A 17,366-nucleotide genomic window follows, 5' to 3' on the forward strand; every position below is an offset into this window, starting at 1 on the left:
GCTGCTTGGTTTGCTGTGTTCATCCAGCTCTACACCTTGTTATCTCATCTTTTGTTCTGGTTCCTTTTGATGGTGGCTGGCTGACAGAACTCAGACAGAGAGAGGGAGAAAGAGAGAGAAAAAGAGAGAGAGAGAGAAAGAGAAAGAGAAAGAGAAAGAGAAAGAAAAAGAAAGAAAAAGGAAAAAGAGAAAGAAAACAAGAGAGAAAGAGAGAGAGTACTTCCTTTCCTTAAACTGCAGTGTGGGGGGTTTTAATGGCTGTTACCAAGCTGTGACTTTCACAGATCACTAGTTTACACACTAGTCCATCAGGGCACTAACACACAGTCCAGAGATTGTGGTCAGTTTTTAACCTTGTTTTCTTTGCACGTCCCTGGAAGGGTAAAGCAAAAACATGTCTGCAGTAGATGGTTTCCTGGTGAAAAGCGGGTGAGTAGTCAGCTTCTCATTATCTCTATCTTAGACCTGACTATCTAGAGGGGTAACGTTCTATGGATTCATGTAGGACCTTGCTAGACTGTCACAATTTTACATCTGCAGTTAACTTTTGGCTATGTCATTCCTCTTTTGGAATCACATGTTGAATTAAAAGCTTGATATTTGCTTAATTACTTTAGCTTTCTAATCATCATCTTCACTCCTACATAATTGTAGTCATGCTACAATGAAGAAAGGTATGGAGGAACTTTAGCAACCTGACCACTTTGGAAGCGGGCATTATATGAATGTTAGGCTTTACAAAGATAGATATATTTTAACATTTCTTCTTTAACTGAAATTAAAATTGAGAATTCCATAAAAAATCTCCACTTGAAAACAGGGTAATGTGATCTTGTTGTCATGAGAAGAGAAACTCAAATAGTAACCTATTGAAATATTCAAGGCAACTTTCACTGGTCAGGCTGATGGGCAGGCAAGTGTCATGTGAGCCCATTGTGCACATTAGAAGTATTTTCACCAGTATGTTAAATAAAAATCAAATAGAACTGCAAATGCTGTAAATCAGAAACAAAAATAGAGATTGCTGGAAAAGCTCAGCAGGTCTGGCAGCATCTGTGAAGAGAAATCAGAGTTAACATTTTGGCTCTGGTGACCCTTCCTCGGAACTGATGGTAGCTGGGAAAATATTGGTTTATATCGCTGTGACCAAGGCTTGGGAGTGTGCGGAAGGTGCAGGACACAATTCATTTTCCCACCAGTGTCTTTCACCGTCAGATATTCTTCTTCCAGTGAGAGAGTCTATTTTCCTTCAATTTCTGACCATAAAATTCCACACCATTTTCATTCCTTGCAATTCATTTTGCACTCCCTGAAACATTACCAGGGCTCAAGTCCTGGAGCGATGGAGGGGCCAAGATACAAAACCCGATACAGCGCAACTTATTTTGTTGCTGTTGAGTGCCAGTGAGGAGCGGACTGGAGTCTGGCGTGATGCAGGACAATTGTTGGACTTGAGCACAGCACCACGTGCTGAGCTGCTGTTTTCAGACTGTAACTTAAAAACCTTTTCACTATGTGGTAACTACCTCTGAAAGTAATGCTTATGCTTTCCTTTTAGCCTCTTTGTATAAGAACACTATTTGTTTTACCCTGTAAGATTTGTACCTAGGTACTTATACCTAAGATGGCACCGTTAAAAGGCAGCCATTGTAAAAACTTTTCACTGTACTCCTATACCTCTGTATTGTAGTACAAGTGACAATAAAGGATTTTCTATTCTACAGCTATTTTCCTAGCTACAATCAATTCTGAGGAAAGGTCACTGGACCCAAAACATTAACTCTGATATCTCTTCACCGATGCTGCTTGACCTGCTGAGGTTTTTCAGCAATCTCTATTTTTGTTTCACCAGTATGGTAACCTTGTTAACACCAGTTTATTCCTTGCTGAGACCTGCCAGCCTGACTGGTGAGACCCATGCTTCCACCATGTACCTTCACATCCATCTCCATTGGTAATCACTACTGTGTCAGTCACTGCTCGTGTTGATGCTGCTGTGACCAGGGAGCTTTTGAAATTGAAATTCATCCCCCAGCATGAACAGAATGCTTTTCTCAAATCAAATAGCTGCAAGACAATTTAATTTAGTGAGGCAGACTATCCTAAGCATAAAAGGCCCTTCCCACAGTGTAATGTCCAGCTCTTGATTCCCTATATGGGTGAGTCAAGGTCACTTTAGGAAGTTAAAGGCCAAGGATTTTGAGGAGGAACCACATTCCCTTTGAATCCAGTTTTTGTTTAGAACATGTGAGCAAACCATTCACAGGAAGCAAGCAGGTCATTTAAATATCATGATGAGGTTGCATGCTTTCATTCTATTTTTGTCCTGGGCAACCTGGTTTCTAGGCCTTGGGAAACTCAAAAGCTAAAAAGGCGGTAAGAAGAGCTAATTTTACAAAGTGTGTGGCTTTGCAACACTGTTTTTGTGCTGGGAGGAACAGGAATACTTTCTGCAAACCAACTATTTCGTAACTACTTTATATATTCTCCTAGCTCCTTCCATAATCTGTCTGCTCCCTCTCTGAATTTCAACCGACAAGGAATCCTCACCACCTAATTAGTATCTGACCAAGCAACCTTACAACCAGGATTGACCTTGGACCACAGTGGAGCCCTCTGCCAGCCCAGCCCCTCCTTAGATACACCCAACCCTGACCGGGATCCCGAATCACCAGCTTCTGATAGGATAAAAAGAACAATCTGCTGAAATGTTCTACGAACACTGCATTATCTTTGAAAGATAGTTTCTTCAATGCATTTTCTCGGACCTTAGAACTGAACTCATCGCAAGATAAGCAAACAGGATACTGTTGCTTTAAGAAAATGTAGGATATTTCTGTTTATAACTGGAAAAGCTGATCATCTCCAGTGCCTGTGGTAAATAAGATGACAATTTCAGATATGGTGTGTTGTACTTTCAGAATTACAAGGTTTTATCACAAATGCCAGCAGTGTGCAGACAATTGCCAGTTCTGCAGTAATGTGTACAGACACTTTAAGGGGGGGATTAGCAAAGGGTAAGTCTAAAGTAAAGTACTCCAATCGAATTTTTTTTAAGGGAAGATTTGATTTAGTGTGTGTTGACGGCTGGGAAATAATGAACGCTGCTGATTTTTAAGAATTCGCTCTGTGCACAGTAGGGATAATGGTAAAATCTCCAAACAGTGATATAATATAGGTCCTTTTGCAGTCAGTTAAAGCAGCAGACTAAGCATTTTCCCCAAAATATGTTTCACTTTGATAATAATATTTAAGTCACACTAGCGAGTTCTCTCAAAAATAAGCTGAAAATATTATCTACACTTTTACAAGAACAAATTCGACTTCTCCTACTGCGCTGCATAATTGAGCCCATAAGATAAAAAAGATAGCAGCAAAAAGATACATTCCCAGCAAATTTCCTCTCTAAAATTTCAAATTCGAATCACAAGCACGTTTACATAATCTATTATTTAAAGAGATTATAGAATGGTAACCGAATGAGATACATTTAAATACTAAATTAATATTTCAGAGTATTTTCTGAAGAGCACACCAAAAATGATATACAATTTCAGGGTGTTCAAAACACATCTGAATGTCAATCTGGAAGAGTTATGATACTACATTGTAATCCTTGATGGAATTTCTTGTCCCTGTTTTCCCCTTTACATTTATTTATGTTCTTATTTATGTTACTTAGGGCCTCTGATCAATTGTAGTTTGCTCATGATAAACAAATTTCCCAGCAGGATCCTTCAATGAGTCTTAGACGGTATTAACAGAGCCATAGATTTATACAGTCATACAGCGCGGAAACACACCCTTTGGTCCAACCATGGGGCTTAATGCTTCTTTCAATACTGGGCCACCCATGGTGCCTTAAAGATCAGCCTGGCTAGTGCAGGTGCATACTGGTCACAGGCTACCCCAGTGCTAACTTTGTTTCCTTGCCCAATTTTACACTTGAATAATGGACAAAATAAATGCCTTCTCACTTTGTTCGTTGTCCTCTCATTAGTCATAGCGTCATATAGCATGGAAATAGACCCTTTGGACCAACCAGTCCATGCTAATCATAGCCCCAAACTAAACTAGTCCCGCCTGCCTGCACTTGGCCCATATTTCTCCAAATATTTTTTATTCATTTACTTATCCAAATGTCTTTTAAATGTTGTAACTGTACCCACATGCACCACTTCCTCTGGAAGCTATTTCCACACACAAACTACTGTGTAAAACATTGACCCTCATGTCTTTTATAAAGCTGTTCTCCTCTCACCTTAAAAATATACGCCTAGTCTTGAAATTCCCCCATTCCAGGGAAAAGTCACTAGCCGTCATGATTTTATAAACCCCTATGAGGTCACCCGTCAACCTCCTATGCTCGAGTGGAAAAAATCCCAGCCTATCCAGCCTCTCCTTATAATGCAAACCTTTCATTCCCAGCAACATCCTGGTAACTGTTTTCTAAACTTAATAATATCCTTCGTATAACAGAGCAACCAGAATCGGACACAATAATCCAAAAGAGGCCTCAACTCTTATACTCAAAGGTTTGAGCAATGAAGGCAATCATGCTAAATATCTTCTCAACTACCCTGTCTACATGTGATACAAACTTCAAAGAATTATGTACCTGAACCCCAAGGTCTCTCTGTTCTACAACACTACTCAAGGTCCTGGTTTTAATTGTACAAGTCCTGCCCTTGTTTGTTTTACCAATATGCAATACCTCACATTTATCCAAACTCGATTCCATAGTGTCACAATGATCATGAGACACCATTTTCAATTTATAGCATTCCTTTCATTGTTTGAAAATTATTGTTGAGCGACCATTAAAGTATAGCAACATAATGCTAGCTTATTGTTAAAGTAAGAGAGACAGAACATGCATTTGGACACACCTGAAAGCATCAACCAACACTTACAACAATACTGTTCAAGCCAGAATTATTAAATCATCTCTGCTGTGGCTCGCAATAACTGTGTTTTCACATATGTAGTTATTACTTTTCAGAACTGAACATATCTCACTTCTCTGCAATTTTAATAGTTGCTAAAATAGCGCCAGCTTGTCTGTCTGTGCTGGGTTCAAACTCAACTCACGAAAGTATAATTTTCCAACAAATTTTATTCATCTTCTGCAACTATTTGTGTCAACTGATTTAGGTTCACAGCTACTAGGACAGGTACATGACATAACTTTCTATCTATCTACTTTATAACAACTCTTCATATGATTTGTAACATAGTTGCGTCAAATATGCGATCGTTCAAACTCTCTTAGTTCGGGACTGCAAAAGTAAAAAGGAGAATCTTGTAAAAGTTCACAGGAATAAAATGAGGTCGTAGGTTAGCAGCATGGACAAGATAGCAGATGGAGTTCAATGTAGAAGCATGTGACATAATGGCCTAACAATTCAATTGTGAATGGCATGCCCTATATAGTGAAACGGTGAGTGATTAGTGTCCAAATGCTGGGTGTGTTAGATAAGATCGTAAGACATAGGAGCAGAAATTAGGCCATTCAGCCCATCATGCCTGCTCCACCATTCAATCATGGCTAATAGGGGTTGAGAAACCTTTCTCCCCATAACCTTTGACCCCTTGACAACCAGGAATCTATCTATCTCTGCCTTAAAATGTACTCGGTGGCAGTTAATGGTAGAGCCCTGGGTAGTGTGGTCAAACAGAGAGACCTAGGTATATAGTTCTATGAAGTTTGTATCACATATAGACAGGGTGGTTAAGAGGGTGTTTAGCATGCTTGCCAGACCATTGAGTAAAAGAGTTCAGGTATCATTTTGAGGTTGTACAGAATGTTGGCAAGGCCACCTTTGGAGTACTGTGTACAGTTCTGGTCGCCCTCCTATAGGAAGGATATTATTAAATTTGAGAAGGTTCAGAAAAGATTTACCAGGAAGTTGTCGGGACTGGAGGGTTTGAGTAAGATGGACAGGTTGGAATACAGGAGGTTGGGGGGTGAACTTATAGAGGTTTATAAAGTCACAAGGGGCATAGATAGGGGAATAGCAAAGATCTTTTCCCTAAGGTAGGGGAATTCAAAAGTAGGTATTTTAAGGTGAGAGTGGTAATATTTAAAAGAGACCTGAGTGGCAACTTTTTCATACAGAGCGTGGTTCGTATGTGGAATGAACTGCCAGAGGAAGTGATAGATGCAGATACAGTTGCAACATTTAAAAGACATTTGAATAGGTACATGAATAGGAAAAGTTTAGAGGGATATGGACCAAATGCAGTTAAGTGGGACTAGTTTAGTTTGGGAAACTTGGTCAGCCATGACATGAGACGACACTTGCCTCTTCATGCTTTCCATTGCCATTCCTGCAGACATGCCACTTCCTAGCCCATTGCTGAGGGCAAGTAAAATCTCATGCATAGTCTATGGCAGCTACCGAAGACAATGTTCCCTGGCCACTGAATTCATCTCTGACTTTGGCAATGTACAAAATTGTTCACAAGATTAGTGCCACATTTAACGCTTCAGTAAACTTCCAAACACATGTTTGTGCCATCTCTAAAGCTGCCTATTTTCACCTGAATAACATCACCTGACGTTGGTCTGCATCAGCTGATTTATTGCTGAAACTATATGTTGTTCTTCTAGATTTAACAATTCAAATGGTCACATTTTCAACCCAATATAAATTTGAAATCAACTGAAATGTTTCTGCATCCTCAAACACCAAATCCTGTTCAGTCATGACCCCGATGTTTGCTGACTTACTTTCCAGTCACTGCTACATGCCCTTGCTAGCATGACCCACATTGGGAAGTGTAGTCATGTTAGCTATTTCCTGTATGTGCCTGTTAAAGCTGATTTGCTGCTGTCATTGTTACTCAACCTGACTGACTGATATGATGTTCTGAATGCAATCCTAGATCACATAGGTCCCATACATGCTCCTGGTCTCAATTTTAAAATTCTTATCCTGGATCTTAAGTGTTTTTCTGTACTCTCCTCCAGCCCAAATACCCATAAGATATCTGTACTCCTTCAATTTAGACCTCCTGTGCACAACCAATTTTAATCATTTCACCTCCCATGGCTGTGATATCAATTGACACGGCTGTAAGCCTCTCAGCCTATCACACCTCTTAAGGCCCTACTTAAAGCCTATGTCTTTGAGCAATCTCTTGCTCAACTGTCCTACTTTCTGTTTGAGAGGTCTGCCATCAAATTTTGCATGGTAATGATCCTGTAAAATCCCTTGCAATGTTTTATGATGATAAATGGGGCATATAAAATCAACACTTCCTTGTTGCTGGACTGCATTCATATCAACCATCCTCTAGTGCTCTTTGAAGAGAGAAATTGTTGGGGGTCGGTTGACTGATGAAGACATAAAAACTACCAGCTACAGATTTGCTTTACCTTTTAGTGGCAATCACAGACCAGGTGTATATTAATGAGTGAAATCCCTTCCTAATAATGGAAATGCGAGCATAATACATCAATGAGTGTAGCCAATGCTTGCTGCACATGAGAGAGGCCAACACTCCTACAGTTCCCAGAGATCTGCCATTTTAGTTGTTGGAGTCTACCAGAGTAAGTGATGCATTGATTGGCTTGACGGTATGCATTGGCAGGCCTGCTGGATAGCCTCCCAAAATTTTCAAGAACAATGGAGGAGTCAAACTCAACATGATAAAGGGCATCATGCAGAATGTCCACTCTCTGCAGCCTCTACTTCATCTCCTTCACATCCCCTAGACACAGGGACACTATAACTGCAGTTAAAATACTTGCAGCATTTGTGTGGACAGATCATGAAATCCTCTGACCTCCCTGTGAGGATGCAACAAATACACCTCACCAAATCCAAAATCACATTACAACTCTTCCAAAACACCCCAGTGAACTTCCAAAGAATTTAAAATTGCAGAAGTTATTCCAGACAGATCTGTCTGAAGATTGGGTGCATAACCCTTTATATCACTAATGCTGCAAGCCTGTTGTAGCTGACTACTTTTTCTTTGGTGATTGACAAGCTTTTACATGTATTGGACCTTTATGACCTAGGCTTGCATCCAGAGCATCACATTAGTCAGTCAGGTTGAGTAACAATAACAGCAGCAAATCAGCTTTAACTGGCACATACAAGAAATAGCTACATGACTGCCCTTCCCAGCATGGGTCACGCTGGGAAGGGCATGTATTCATGTGGCCGTGACCAGAGGTACACAGTTTGCCAAAGGAAGAGGTCCTTTTGCTTCCATAGTGTCATCCCTACTGGTGCTCAGAATTGGAATTTTACGTCTTTGCTGTTTTAGTTACATAAATTATAGGCCTTAGAAAATTCTAAGTTTCAAAATCACTCATCAATTCCATTCCATTTGTGTTTTATTCAACAAAATTCTTTGATTTTCACTGTCACCACACTAAGCCCCTAATTTAAACACAGTGTGTTTGATTATACTATAAATGCTAGCCCTAGGCTACAAAGTGCTTTTGCAGTGTTAATCATCAAAACTTTAAAATCCCTTAAATTGAACGCATGCTGGTCTTTTAAAGATTAGCATTCCAATGATTTAATAAATTGCAACATTATAAAATGTTAAGGTATAACTTGTTCAAGACAAAAAATAATCACAAAGCAATATTTTCATGAGGGCAAAGCATCAGTTTGTTTCACTAACTTATTTAGCACATTGTAAGAATTGAGATTTTGTTAGGCTTACCTAAGGGAAATTACACAGCCAACAGCATTGATTATGCTATAGTTTGTCTTGCAATCACAAAGACAAAATGACCTAATTACAAAAGGAACAGCATGCACTAGCATCTGAACTTGAAAAGTGACACCATTGTATTTCAGAATGAGGTATAAGCTATCTGTTGACCCTCTCAGATGGTCTTCTGTTCTGCGAAATCTCCCAATATAAAGTTCCTCATATAATGTTCAATGTACCTCATATTTATCTGGACCTGAAATTCAATACAAAATCTCTGTTCTTCACAATGAAGCTAAAGCTTGCAGCAAAAGCTTGAAGATCCCACTTAAGTGGAAGTCCACATCCTCATTCATGGTCACGCCTATCTTGCTACAGAGATGATAAAGAGATAAGGTGTCTGTCATCCTTTAAAACAGAAGCAAGTTAGCATGGCCATCTTCTAGATGGATCTATTTGAGGGCCTTTCTTGAAGGTCTACAGAACCAGCCACTGTCTCCATACCAGGCATTTTGCAATTTCCTACACTTATAATCACCAGTGGTCATGTTGGACAGATCCATTACCTCCATGGATATGGAGTTTGGATGGCACATTTGGATGTGTCTTTACATTTTCTTCTTAATTGTAATGCCCAGAGTTCAACATCTGGGCCTAGCTCAACTGAGTTTGGGAAACAGTGTTTCACCCAATGAAGCTTTCTATGCCGTGCATCCCACTAGTCTTTGCTGGTGTTCTCTTATGTGATGCGAATCATTAGTTGAAAACCCGACTAATTATTAAGTGGACCAGTGAAAGTGTCTGTACTGTCCTGGTACATGCCTGTAAGCACTGTATATCCTCAGATGGAACACAGGCCACTGAGGAATTCTCCTGATGGGACGTACCATGAAATTTGCTGTTTGTATGAAGGCCTAGAAGCAAAAAGAAAGGGATACCATCTAATTGGAGCAGCATCATAAACTTGATAATCACCACATTCAGTTTTGTCATTGTTCAATTGGTACATGTGTGTCAGGAGATATTTGTACTTCTGGCAGCAACCATTTACGAGTTGTCTGTCTCTCTATTTCTGACTGAAAGGAAAAGCAATATGCCACTTTTCTTCAGGGCCCACTCTTGCATTGAGCAGCAATTTTTGTACAGTTCATCTTTAGTCTTACTCCTCTCCCTTCCATTTTATGTGCTCTTTCTTACCAGAGTAAAAAAAGAAACAGACCAGTAAGTGATTATTGGTCAAGTATTCACCTGTAGAATGTAGACCATTCAGTGAGGGCGAATAGTAGAGGTACGCTACAATATGAGGATTATCGTGAGTAAGAGTGAAGAACAGATAAATGGGACTTTTATGAAGTGCAGGCTTGATGCTGCTGCAAAACGATTGCTTGGGAAGAACGGTCAGATAGTGAAAACTTAGCAAGACAGAACAAAAATAACTGGGGAGTGAGGGTGTCAAGCCACATAACGTAGTTGAATCAACAAATGGACTCACCATTCCTGACCTGATTAGATCATTAAACCATTTATACATTTTATACATGACCTGGAGATAAAAATCCACCTCCTTATCTACCTCCAGTTGCACCTTCTTGATGAAATTTCCAGAATTCTTCCATCTAATACTGTGAAAATAGTATCTCTCTCCTGTTTAAGACAGACCAGTCCACTGTAGTGCAGGGATACATTATTGAGTATCAAACCGCACAGGTTCTATATCATCCATGCACCCTGAATACTTCCAATTTTCAACTGTCGATTGTTTACGTAAAGTGGAGATCTTTTCATTCAAAATTGTAATGGCCGCTGAACAGCTTGGACTTACAAAACACAAGACTAATTTGTACATTTGCTTGACCTGCTGAGTTGCCTTCTGGGGTTTGTACATGCAATTCCACCCACACCACCCACCTGAGCCTGCTTGTGAGTTGTCTTCAGATTAAGATGGAGGCCATCGGTTGAGGCTTTACATTTCTGAAACCAATAATCCAAATTCACCCCTGACTATGGTGAATGAGAGAAAAATATGGAGGTGGCAAACACTGAAATGGAAATCTCCAGCTACTGTTTTTTTTTTATAAGGAATTCGTTATTCTGCTAATTTGTATTTATTTATGGATGTTTATGGATTAACAATGTTTGATGGTGCTGGAACTAAGTAGTAACTGAATTGAATAAATTGCATTTTGCTACTGCAGTAGTGAGTTATCAGAGTTTGTTGCAAAAATTAGTAACTTCTGAAAGAAACTATAACAATTGGATGTAAAACAAATTGTATTTGCAATTATAACATGAGAAATTGGTGTTATTTTTGGTTGCTGAATACGTTTCTTTGAATGTGCTTATTGATTAAAATATTGCAACATTTCTTTTCTGAATGCTTCGGTTTTCAGTTCTGTGAAATGAAATGGAAATCCAGCTGTTGTCCTTGATAGTACTCTCAGTGATGCCAGAAATGAATTGTAGTATGGCAGATTCAACTCAGGTTCTTTGGTTGTGTTCACAAACATGTGACTTACTTCATGTACCATGTTAACAGTCTGCAATCCATAACACCCATCAAATATTTTGACCTTACCTGTACTACTACCTTTTTTCTTTATCTGGGCATAGGATTGTATGGCAATTTTCAGGTCACAGCTTTGTCCAGGTTGATGGCACAAAGCCCAATATTGTCATGGGTCACATAAGCATTGCTATAGCAACTCCACGGTGATTATGATGAGCATAAGGGAAAGCATTTCACTCTCAGCCAATCATCTTGTGTTTCAGATTGCTCATCTGGGAAGTCAAGGACTTGAACATGAACTGTCTACTTCTTTGTGATGTATTTTGTGATAATCATACAACTAAAGCATCCATCCTAAACCAATGCTATCAGCAGAAAATATTTCAGGTCCTGGCTGAAATTATGTTTATACCATGATCTGGCATAATGTAATTTTAATTGAGCACTTATAAATATTGGATCCAGCAGCCTCAATTTACATACAGTCCATCCATTGTGAATGCCAAGTACAACATCAGAATATAGATAATGCTGCAGTAATCAAACTCAGCAGTATTGAGACAAAAAAATACTGCAGATGCTGGAATCCAAGGTAGACAAACAGAAGGCTGAAAAAACACAGCAGGCCAGGCAGCATCTGGAGGAAAGGAGCAGTCAACGTTTCGGGTAATACCCTTCTTCAGGACTGGATGTGGAGGTAGGGGGAGCTGCAGATAATGGGGCGGGGAAGGGGTGGAGGCAGAATGATGGTGATAGGTGGACACCGGTGGTAGGTATGACCTAATTAGTTAATGGGATGGATGAATGTGGTTGGTGGCTGGAAGGAAGGGTCAGAAGGTAGAATGGGAGGGAGGAGGTGGAGCTGGAAAGGGAGGCAGGGGATGGGTAGGAAAGCTATTTGAAATTGGAAAACTCAATATTGAGTCCTCCGGGCTGTAGGATGCCTAGACGGACAATAAGGTGCTGTTCTTCAAATTTACATTGCGAGTTGTTATAATCTCTGAATTTACCACTTTGGAAATAGATACCTTCCAAAAAGGCTTTGGAGCACGTTTACTGCAGGATGACAAACCCATTGTGTCTGATTCGAAGGGGTCCTTCTGATAGTTTGTCTGAGCTAAGTCAACATTGGAAGAGAAATTCTTGCTTTAGTTTTCGGAAATAAACAACCAACAGTCACACGTACCCATGCGACAAACATTTCGTTGCCCATACTGACCACAAACTGTTGGAAATGTTACATTGAAAGCCACTCACAAGTACAACTCCATAATACCAAAGATCCAAGGATATAATTTAGAAGTACAATTCAAACCAAATAGCCATTTCTGGTGTTCTTAGCCAATTTCCAAATACCATTGTGAACAAAGATGTTATTTTAGTCCAATAAGTGCATAAATGTTAGTAGATGATGGTAACATTGATCTCACACATTTTAGTCATAGCAAAGCAATGCAAATTCAGCAAGCTATATCAGATGATGGCCAGTTGAAAAAGCTCAAAAAGATCAATGTCATATGTCTTGAACGTAGTCAACAGTTATGTGAGCAAACACATATATTCTGGTTGTTCAAAAATAAGCTCAAACACTCCATTAAATGTAAATTTTAGATTTGGAGAAGGCAGTGTTGGACTGGGGTGGACAAAGTCAGAAGTAGGTTTAGTAGATTAGCCATGGGACATGCAGGGTTACATGCAGGTAGTGAGTCTGGGTGGGATGCTATTCAGAGAGTTTGTGTGGGCTTGTTGGGCCAAATGGTCTGTTGTTTTGACACTGTAGGGACTCTATGATTGTATAATGATGACCAGGCTATAGTCCAACAGGTTTATTTGAAATTACAAGCTTTTGGAGCGTAGCCCCTTCATCAAGTGAAGTGAGAGAGGGGTACACAGAACACAGAATTTATGGGCAGAGAGATCAAGGGCAGCGAGATCAAAAGATCATACAAATGGTGTGAGTGGAGTGTCGAGTTATAAGTCCCTGCAGGAGATTCGAAGTGTTAGACAGTGTGAGTAAAGTGTCAACAGTTGAATAACAAATGAAGGGATGATCTATAATCCGATTAAGTGAGGCAGAGAGATAATTACAAAAAAATTAAAAATAAGGTGGTGCTGGAGACAAACCAAATGACTGGAACAACATGCTAGGGATAAGAGTTGCATGCCGAGGGTCTAACCAAAGTAACAATTAATCCAAAGTTGTAAACGCTAATTAAGGGAGAGAGATCATAATTTATAAAAGGTGATGGTGTCAAAACAGGACAGTAAGGAAGATTTTACAGATATAGGACAGTCTGGTAAGGGCACACTAGTGCAACATGAACTAATTTCCAGGTCAAGGTTGAGGCTGTTTCCATGGGTATGGAACTTGGCTATCAGTTTCTGTTTGGTGATTTTTTGTTGTTGCGTATCTCGAAGGCTGCCTTGGAAGATGCTTACCCAAAGATCGAAGGCTGAATGTCCTTGACCCCTGAAGAGTTCCCCAGCTGGGAGAGAACATTCCTGTCCAGCCATTGTTGTGGGGCATCTATTCATCCACTGTCATAGCGTCTACATCGCCTCGCCAATATACCATGCCTCGGGCATCCTTGCCTGCAGCATATGAGATAGACAACATTAGCCAGGTCACATGAGTACCTGCTATGTATGTGGTGGGTGGTATTCCCTCGTGTGATGGTAGTATCCATGTCGGATAACCTCACAATGCTGCACTCCTCTAGCTTCCACCCTAAATATATTAAAGAAACCATCCCCTACAGATAAGCCCCACGCATACACAGGATCTGCTCAGATCAGGAGGAATGCGACGGACACCTAAAGATGCTGAAAGGTGCCCTCATAAGAATGGGATATGATGCTCAATTTATCGATCGCCAGTTACAACATGCCACAGCAAAAAACCACAACTACTTCCTCAGAAGGCAGATACAAGATACAACCGATAGATTACCCTTCATTGTCCAGTACTTCCCCAGAGCAGAGAGACTGTGCAATGTCCTTCACAGCCTTCAACACATCATTGATGACGGTGAGCATCTTACCAAGACCTTTCCTGTGTCTCCACTTTTTGCCTACAAACAACTGCCAAACCTTAAACAGACCATCGTTTGCAGTAAACTACCCAGCCTTCAGGAGACCATTGGCCACAACACCACACAATCCTGCCACAGTAACCTCTGCAAGAACATCAACATGGATACTATCATCACATGTTGGAACACCACCCACTTCAACCAATGTTGCCTCATATGCTGCAGGCAAGGATGTCTCAAGGCATGGTATATTGGCGAGACTATGCAGACACTATGACAATAGATGAATGGACACCGCGCAACAACTGCCAGACAGGAATGTTCCCTCCCAGTCGGTGAATGCTTCAGAAGTCAGGGACATTCAGCTTCTGATCTTCAGGTAAGTCTCCTCCAAGGCGGTCTTCAATATACAAATCAGAATCGCTGAGCAGAAACTGATAGCCAAGTTCCGTACTCATGTAGACGGCCCCAACCATGATCTTGGGTTCATGTCACGCTACATGTGACACCACCACACTTATGTATCTGTAAAATCTTCCTTACTGCCCTGTTTTATCACCATCAGCTAGATAAATTCTAATGATCTCTGTACCTTAATCAGTTTATACAGTTTTGGATTACTTATTAATTTGGTTAGACCCTCAGCACGTGACTCTTATACCTATCATGTTATTCCAGTCATTAAGTTTGTCTCCAGCACCACCTTAATTTGAATTTTTTTGTAATCATCTCTCTGTCTCATTTAATTGGATTATAGATCATCCCTTCACTTGTTATTCAACTGTTGACACTTTACTCACACCATCTGACACTTCGGATCACTTGCAGGGATTTATTATTTAACACTCCACTCACACCATTTGTATGATCTTTTGATTTCTCTGCCCTTGATCTCTCTGCCCAGAAATTCTGTGTTCTGTGCGCCCCTCTCTCAATTCACCTGATGAAGAGGCTATGCTCCGAAAGCTTGTAATTTCAAATAAACCTGTTGGACTATAATCTGGTGTTGTGTAATTTTTAGAGGCAAAGATGTCATGATTAAACAAACACTCGCATGTCTTGACATAGACCATATATGTTTAGGTCACATGGGTGTAGAAAAGACAGAGGTTAATGTGTAAATCCAACTAATGGCCTGACAAAGACAAAGACATTGATCGGCCAATCAAATTATATGAAACATGTCAACTCCAAACTCAATACTCAAGAGAATTTTTCCTTTCAAATGATATTCCTTCATAGCCACAGTAATGACCGCCACTGATATTTTGCATGTTCATGACACAATAGTATACTTGTCCCTGAACATTTTACCAAATTCCCTCTCTGTGACAAATCAAAACACCACTTGTGCAATGGTTTTAAAATATTGACAGCCATAGTCAGTATGTTGGGTGTTTATCAACAAATTATGTTTGATAAAGTTCCACAGCACCTTTTCAAGACATGGGCAGAAAATGTGGTGTCCACCATATTATTATGTCTTCTCTGTACTCACGGTCCAATGGCGTCACAGAATGGACTGTCCATCATGTAAAATGTATGATAGTCAATTGGTTTACCAAGATTTTTGGATAGTTCTATTAGATCTGTATGCTGGTCTTCAAGCAGCTTACCCCCGCCAGCAATTCTCATGTTTGGGAGACAGTTCTTCCCCTCTACACTCTCTCCACTCAAGCACATCTGCACGATGCAACATGTAAAGAAAGAACAAAATGGTACAAGAGGATGCTAAAGGACCATGCAGACAGTTATCCCATCTTGAACCAGGACTACTTTTAATAATTCCAGTTTGTCATCTGGCCACATAGATTCAATGAAAGATACTATGCTATTGTGTCTGGCCTCAGTCATAATGACATTAGTCATTGCAATGGTTATATCCTGCGAATAAATAGACAACATGTCCAAACTTATATTATCAATCCACAGTCACACAGAATGATGAATCAGATACTGCAAGTATCACGTAAGTCCCAGCTGAAAACAATATATCTGTGACAAATGATACTTACCTGTCCAGGACAACTGACAGAACGCCACAGAGTGAGGCTACACAGCCAAGCTGTGATAACCATATAAGGACTAGAAATGGATATATGTCTACCTCTGTGTATGTGTAATATGTAGTGATCATATATCTTTTGATCCATATGTATCTGTGTAAATGTTTATCAGGAAAGTGTTCCCATTCTCTAAGGAGAACAAAGGAGGCACTGTATCAATGTATAGATTCCTAACCAGAAAGGCAGCATAACTTTAAGACAATTAGATGACATCATGACGTGGGAAATTCCAGAGTAGAGATTCCACCTCACATTCAGTAACCACATTGTTATTGTCGGCACAATAATCATAGTATCAGCAATAAGTACAACACGCTGACCATGTATAAGTCTGAGATACCATAGCGGTGCAAATAACACCGTTAATGAACTTCAGGATATCTGTTCCAACAAGAATCGAGTCTTAAGTGTTTATGTTATGAAGGCTGCCATAAAGGGAATATTCATACCATATCGTACTGGCAATGGTGTTCTGTTCAGAAATCATGTCAGCACTCCTCACTGCTTTGTCATTCAGAAACTGCTGCAATCTGACATGGCTAAGGAGAAGGTTCTGGTTCCAGTGAATCTGAAACTATATGCGTAATTTATGTTCTCAGAGGAATTGCCACTGACTGCTGCAAGGGCATATTTGACAGATCATCTCAGAAGTCTTCTCCACTTTGTAACTTGCCACACTCTTTTACCACAGCCTAACTTCCTCTCACCAACTTGCCAATAAATATGATAGCTACCTTAACATATGGTAATAAACTGAAGTAATATTGGCAGTAAAAAAAATTAGCTGCTAGTTTTAATTCCTGCTTATTCAGCTTTTCAATGTCTAATGCTTTCCCTTTGGTTGGAAATTACCCGCTAGTAACCCTCTTTGCTTCAGCATGACTGTACTATTGTCATCTAAGCAAGAAAAATCAGGCAAGATGAATAATAGGCAGCCAATTCCCCGTTACCTGTCTTGCACTTATGCAAAATTTGGGAGCTCTGCCCAAAATCTCCAATATGATTTGAGAGTCCCCGTTACCTGTCTTGCACTTACGCAAAATTTGGGAGCTCTGCCCAAAATCTCCAATATGATTTGAGAGT

Source organism: Rhincodon typus, chromosome 14 (assembly GCF_021869965.1).
Source record: "Rhincodon typus isolate 14 chromosome 14, sRhiTyp1.1, whole genome shotgun sequence".
NCBI classification, from domain to species: domain Eukaryota; kingdom Metazoa; phylum Chordata; class Chondrichthyes; order Orectolobiformes; family Rhincodontidae; genus Rhincodon; species Rhincodon typus.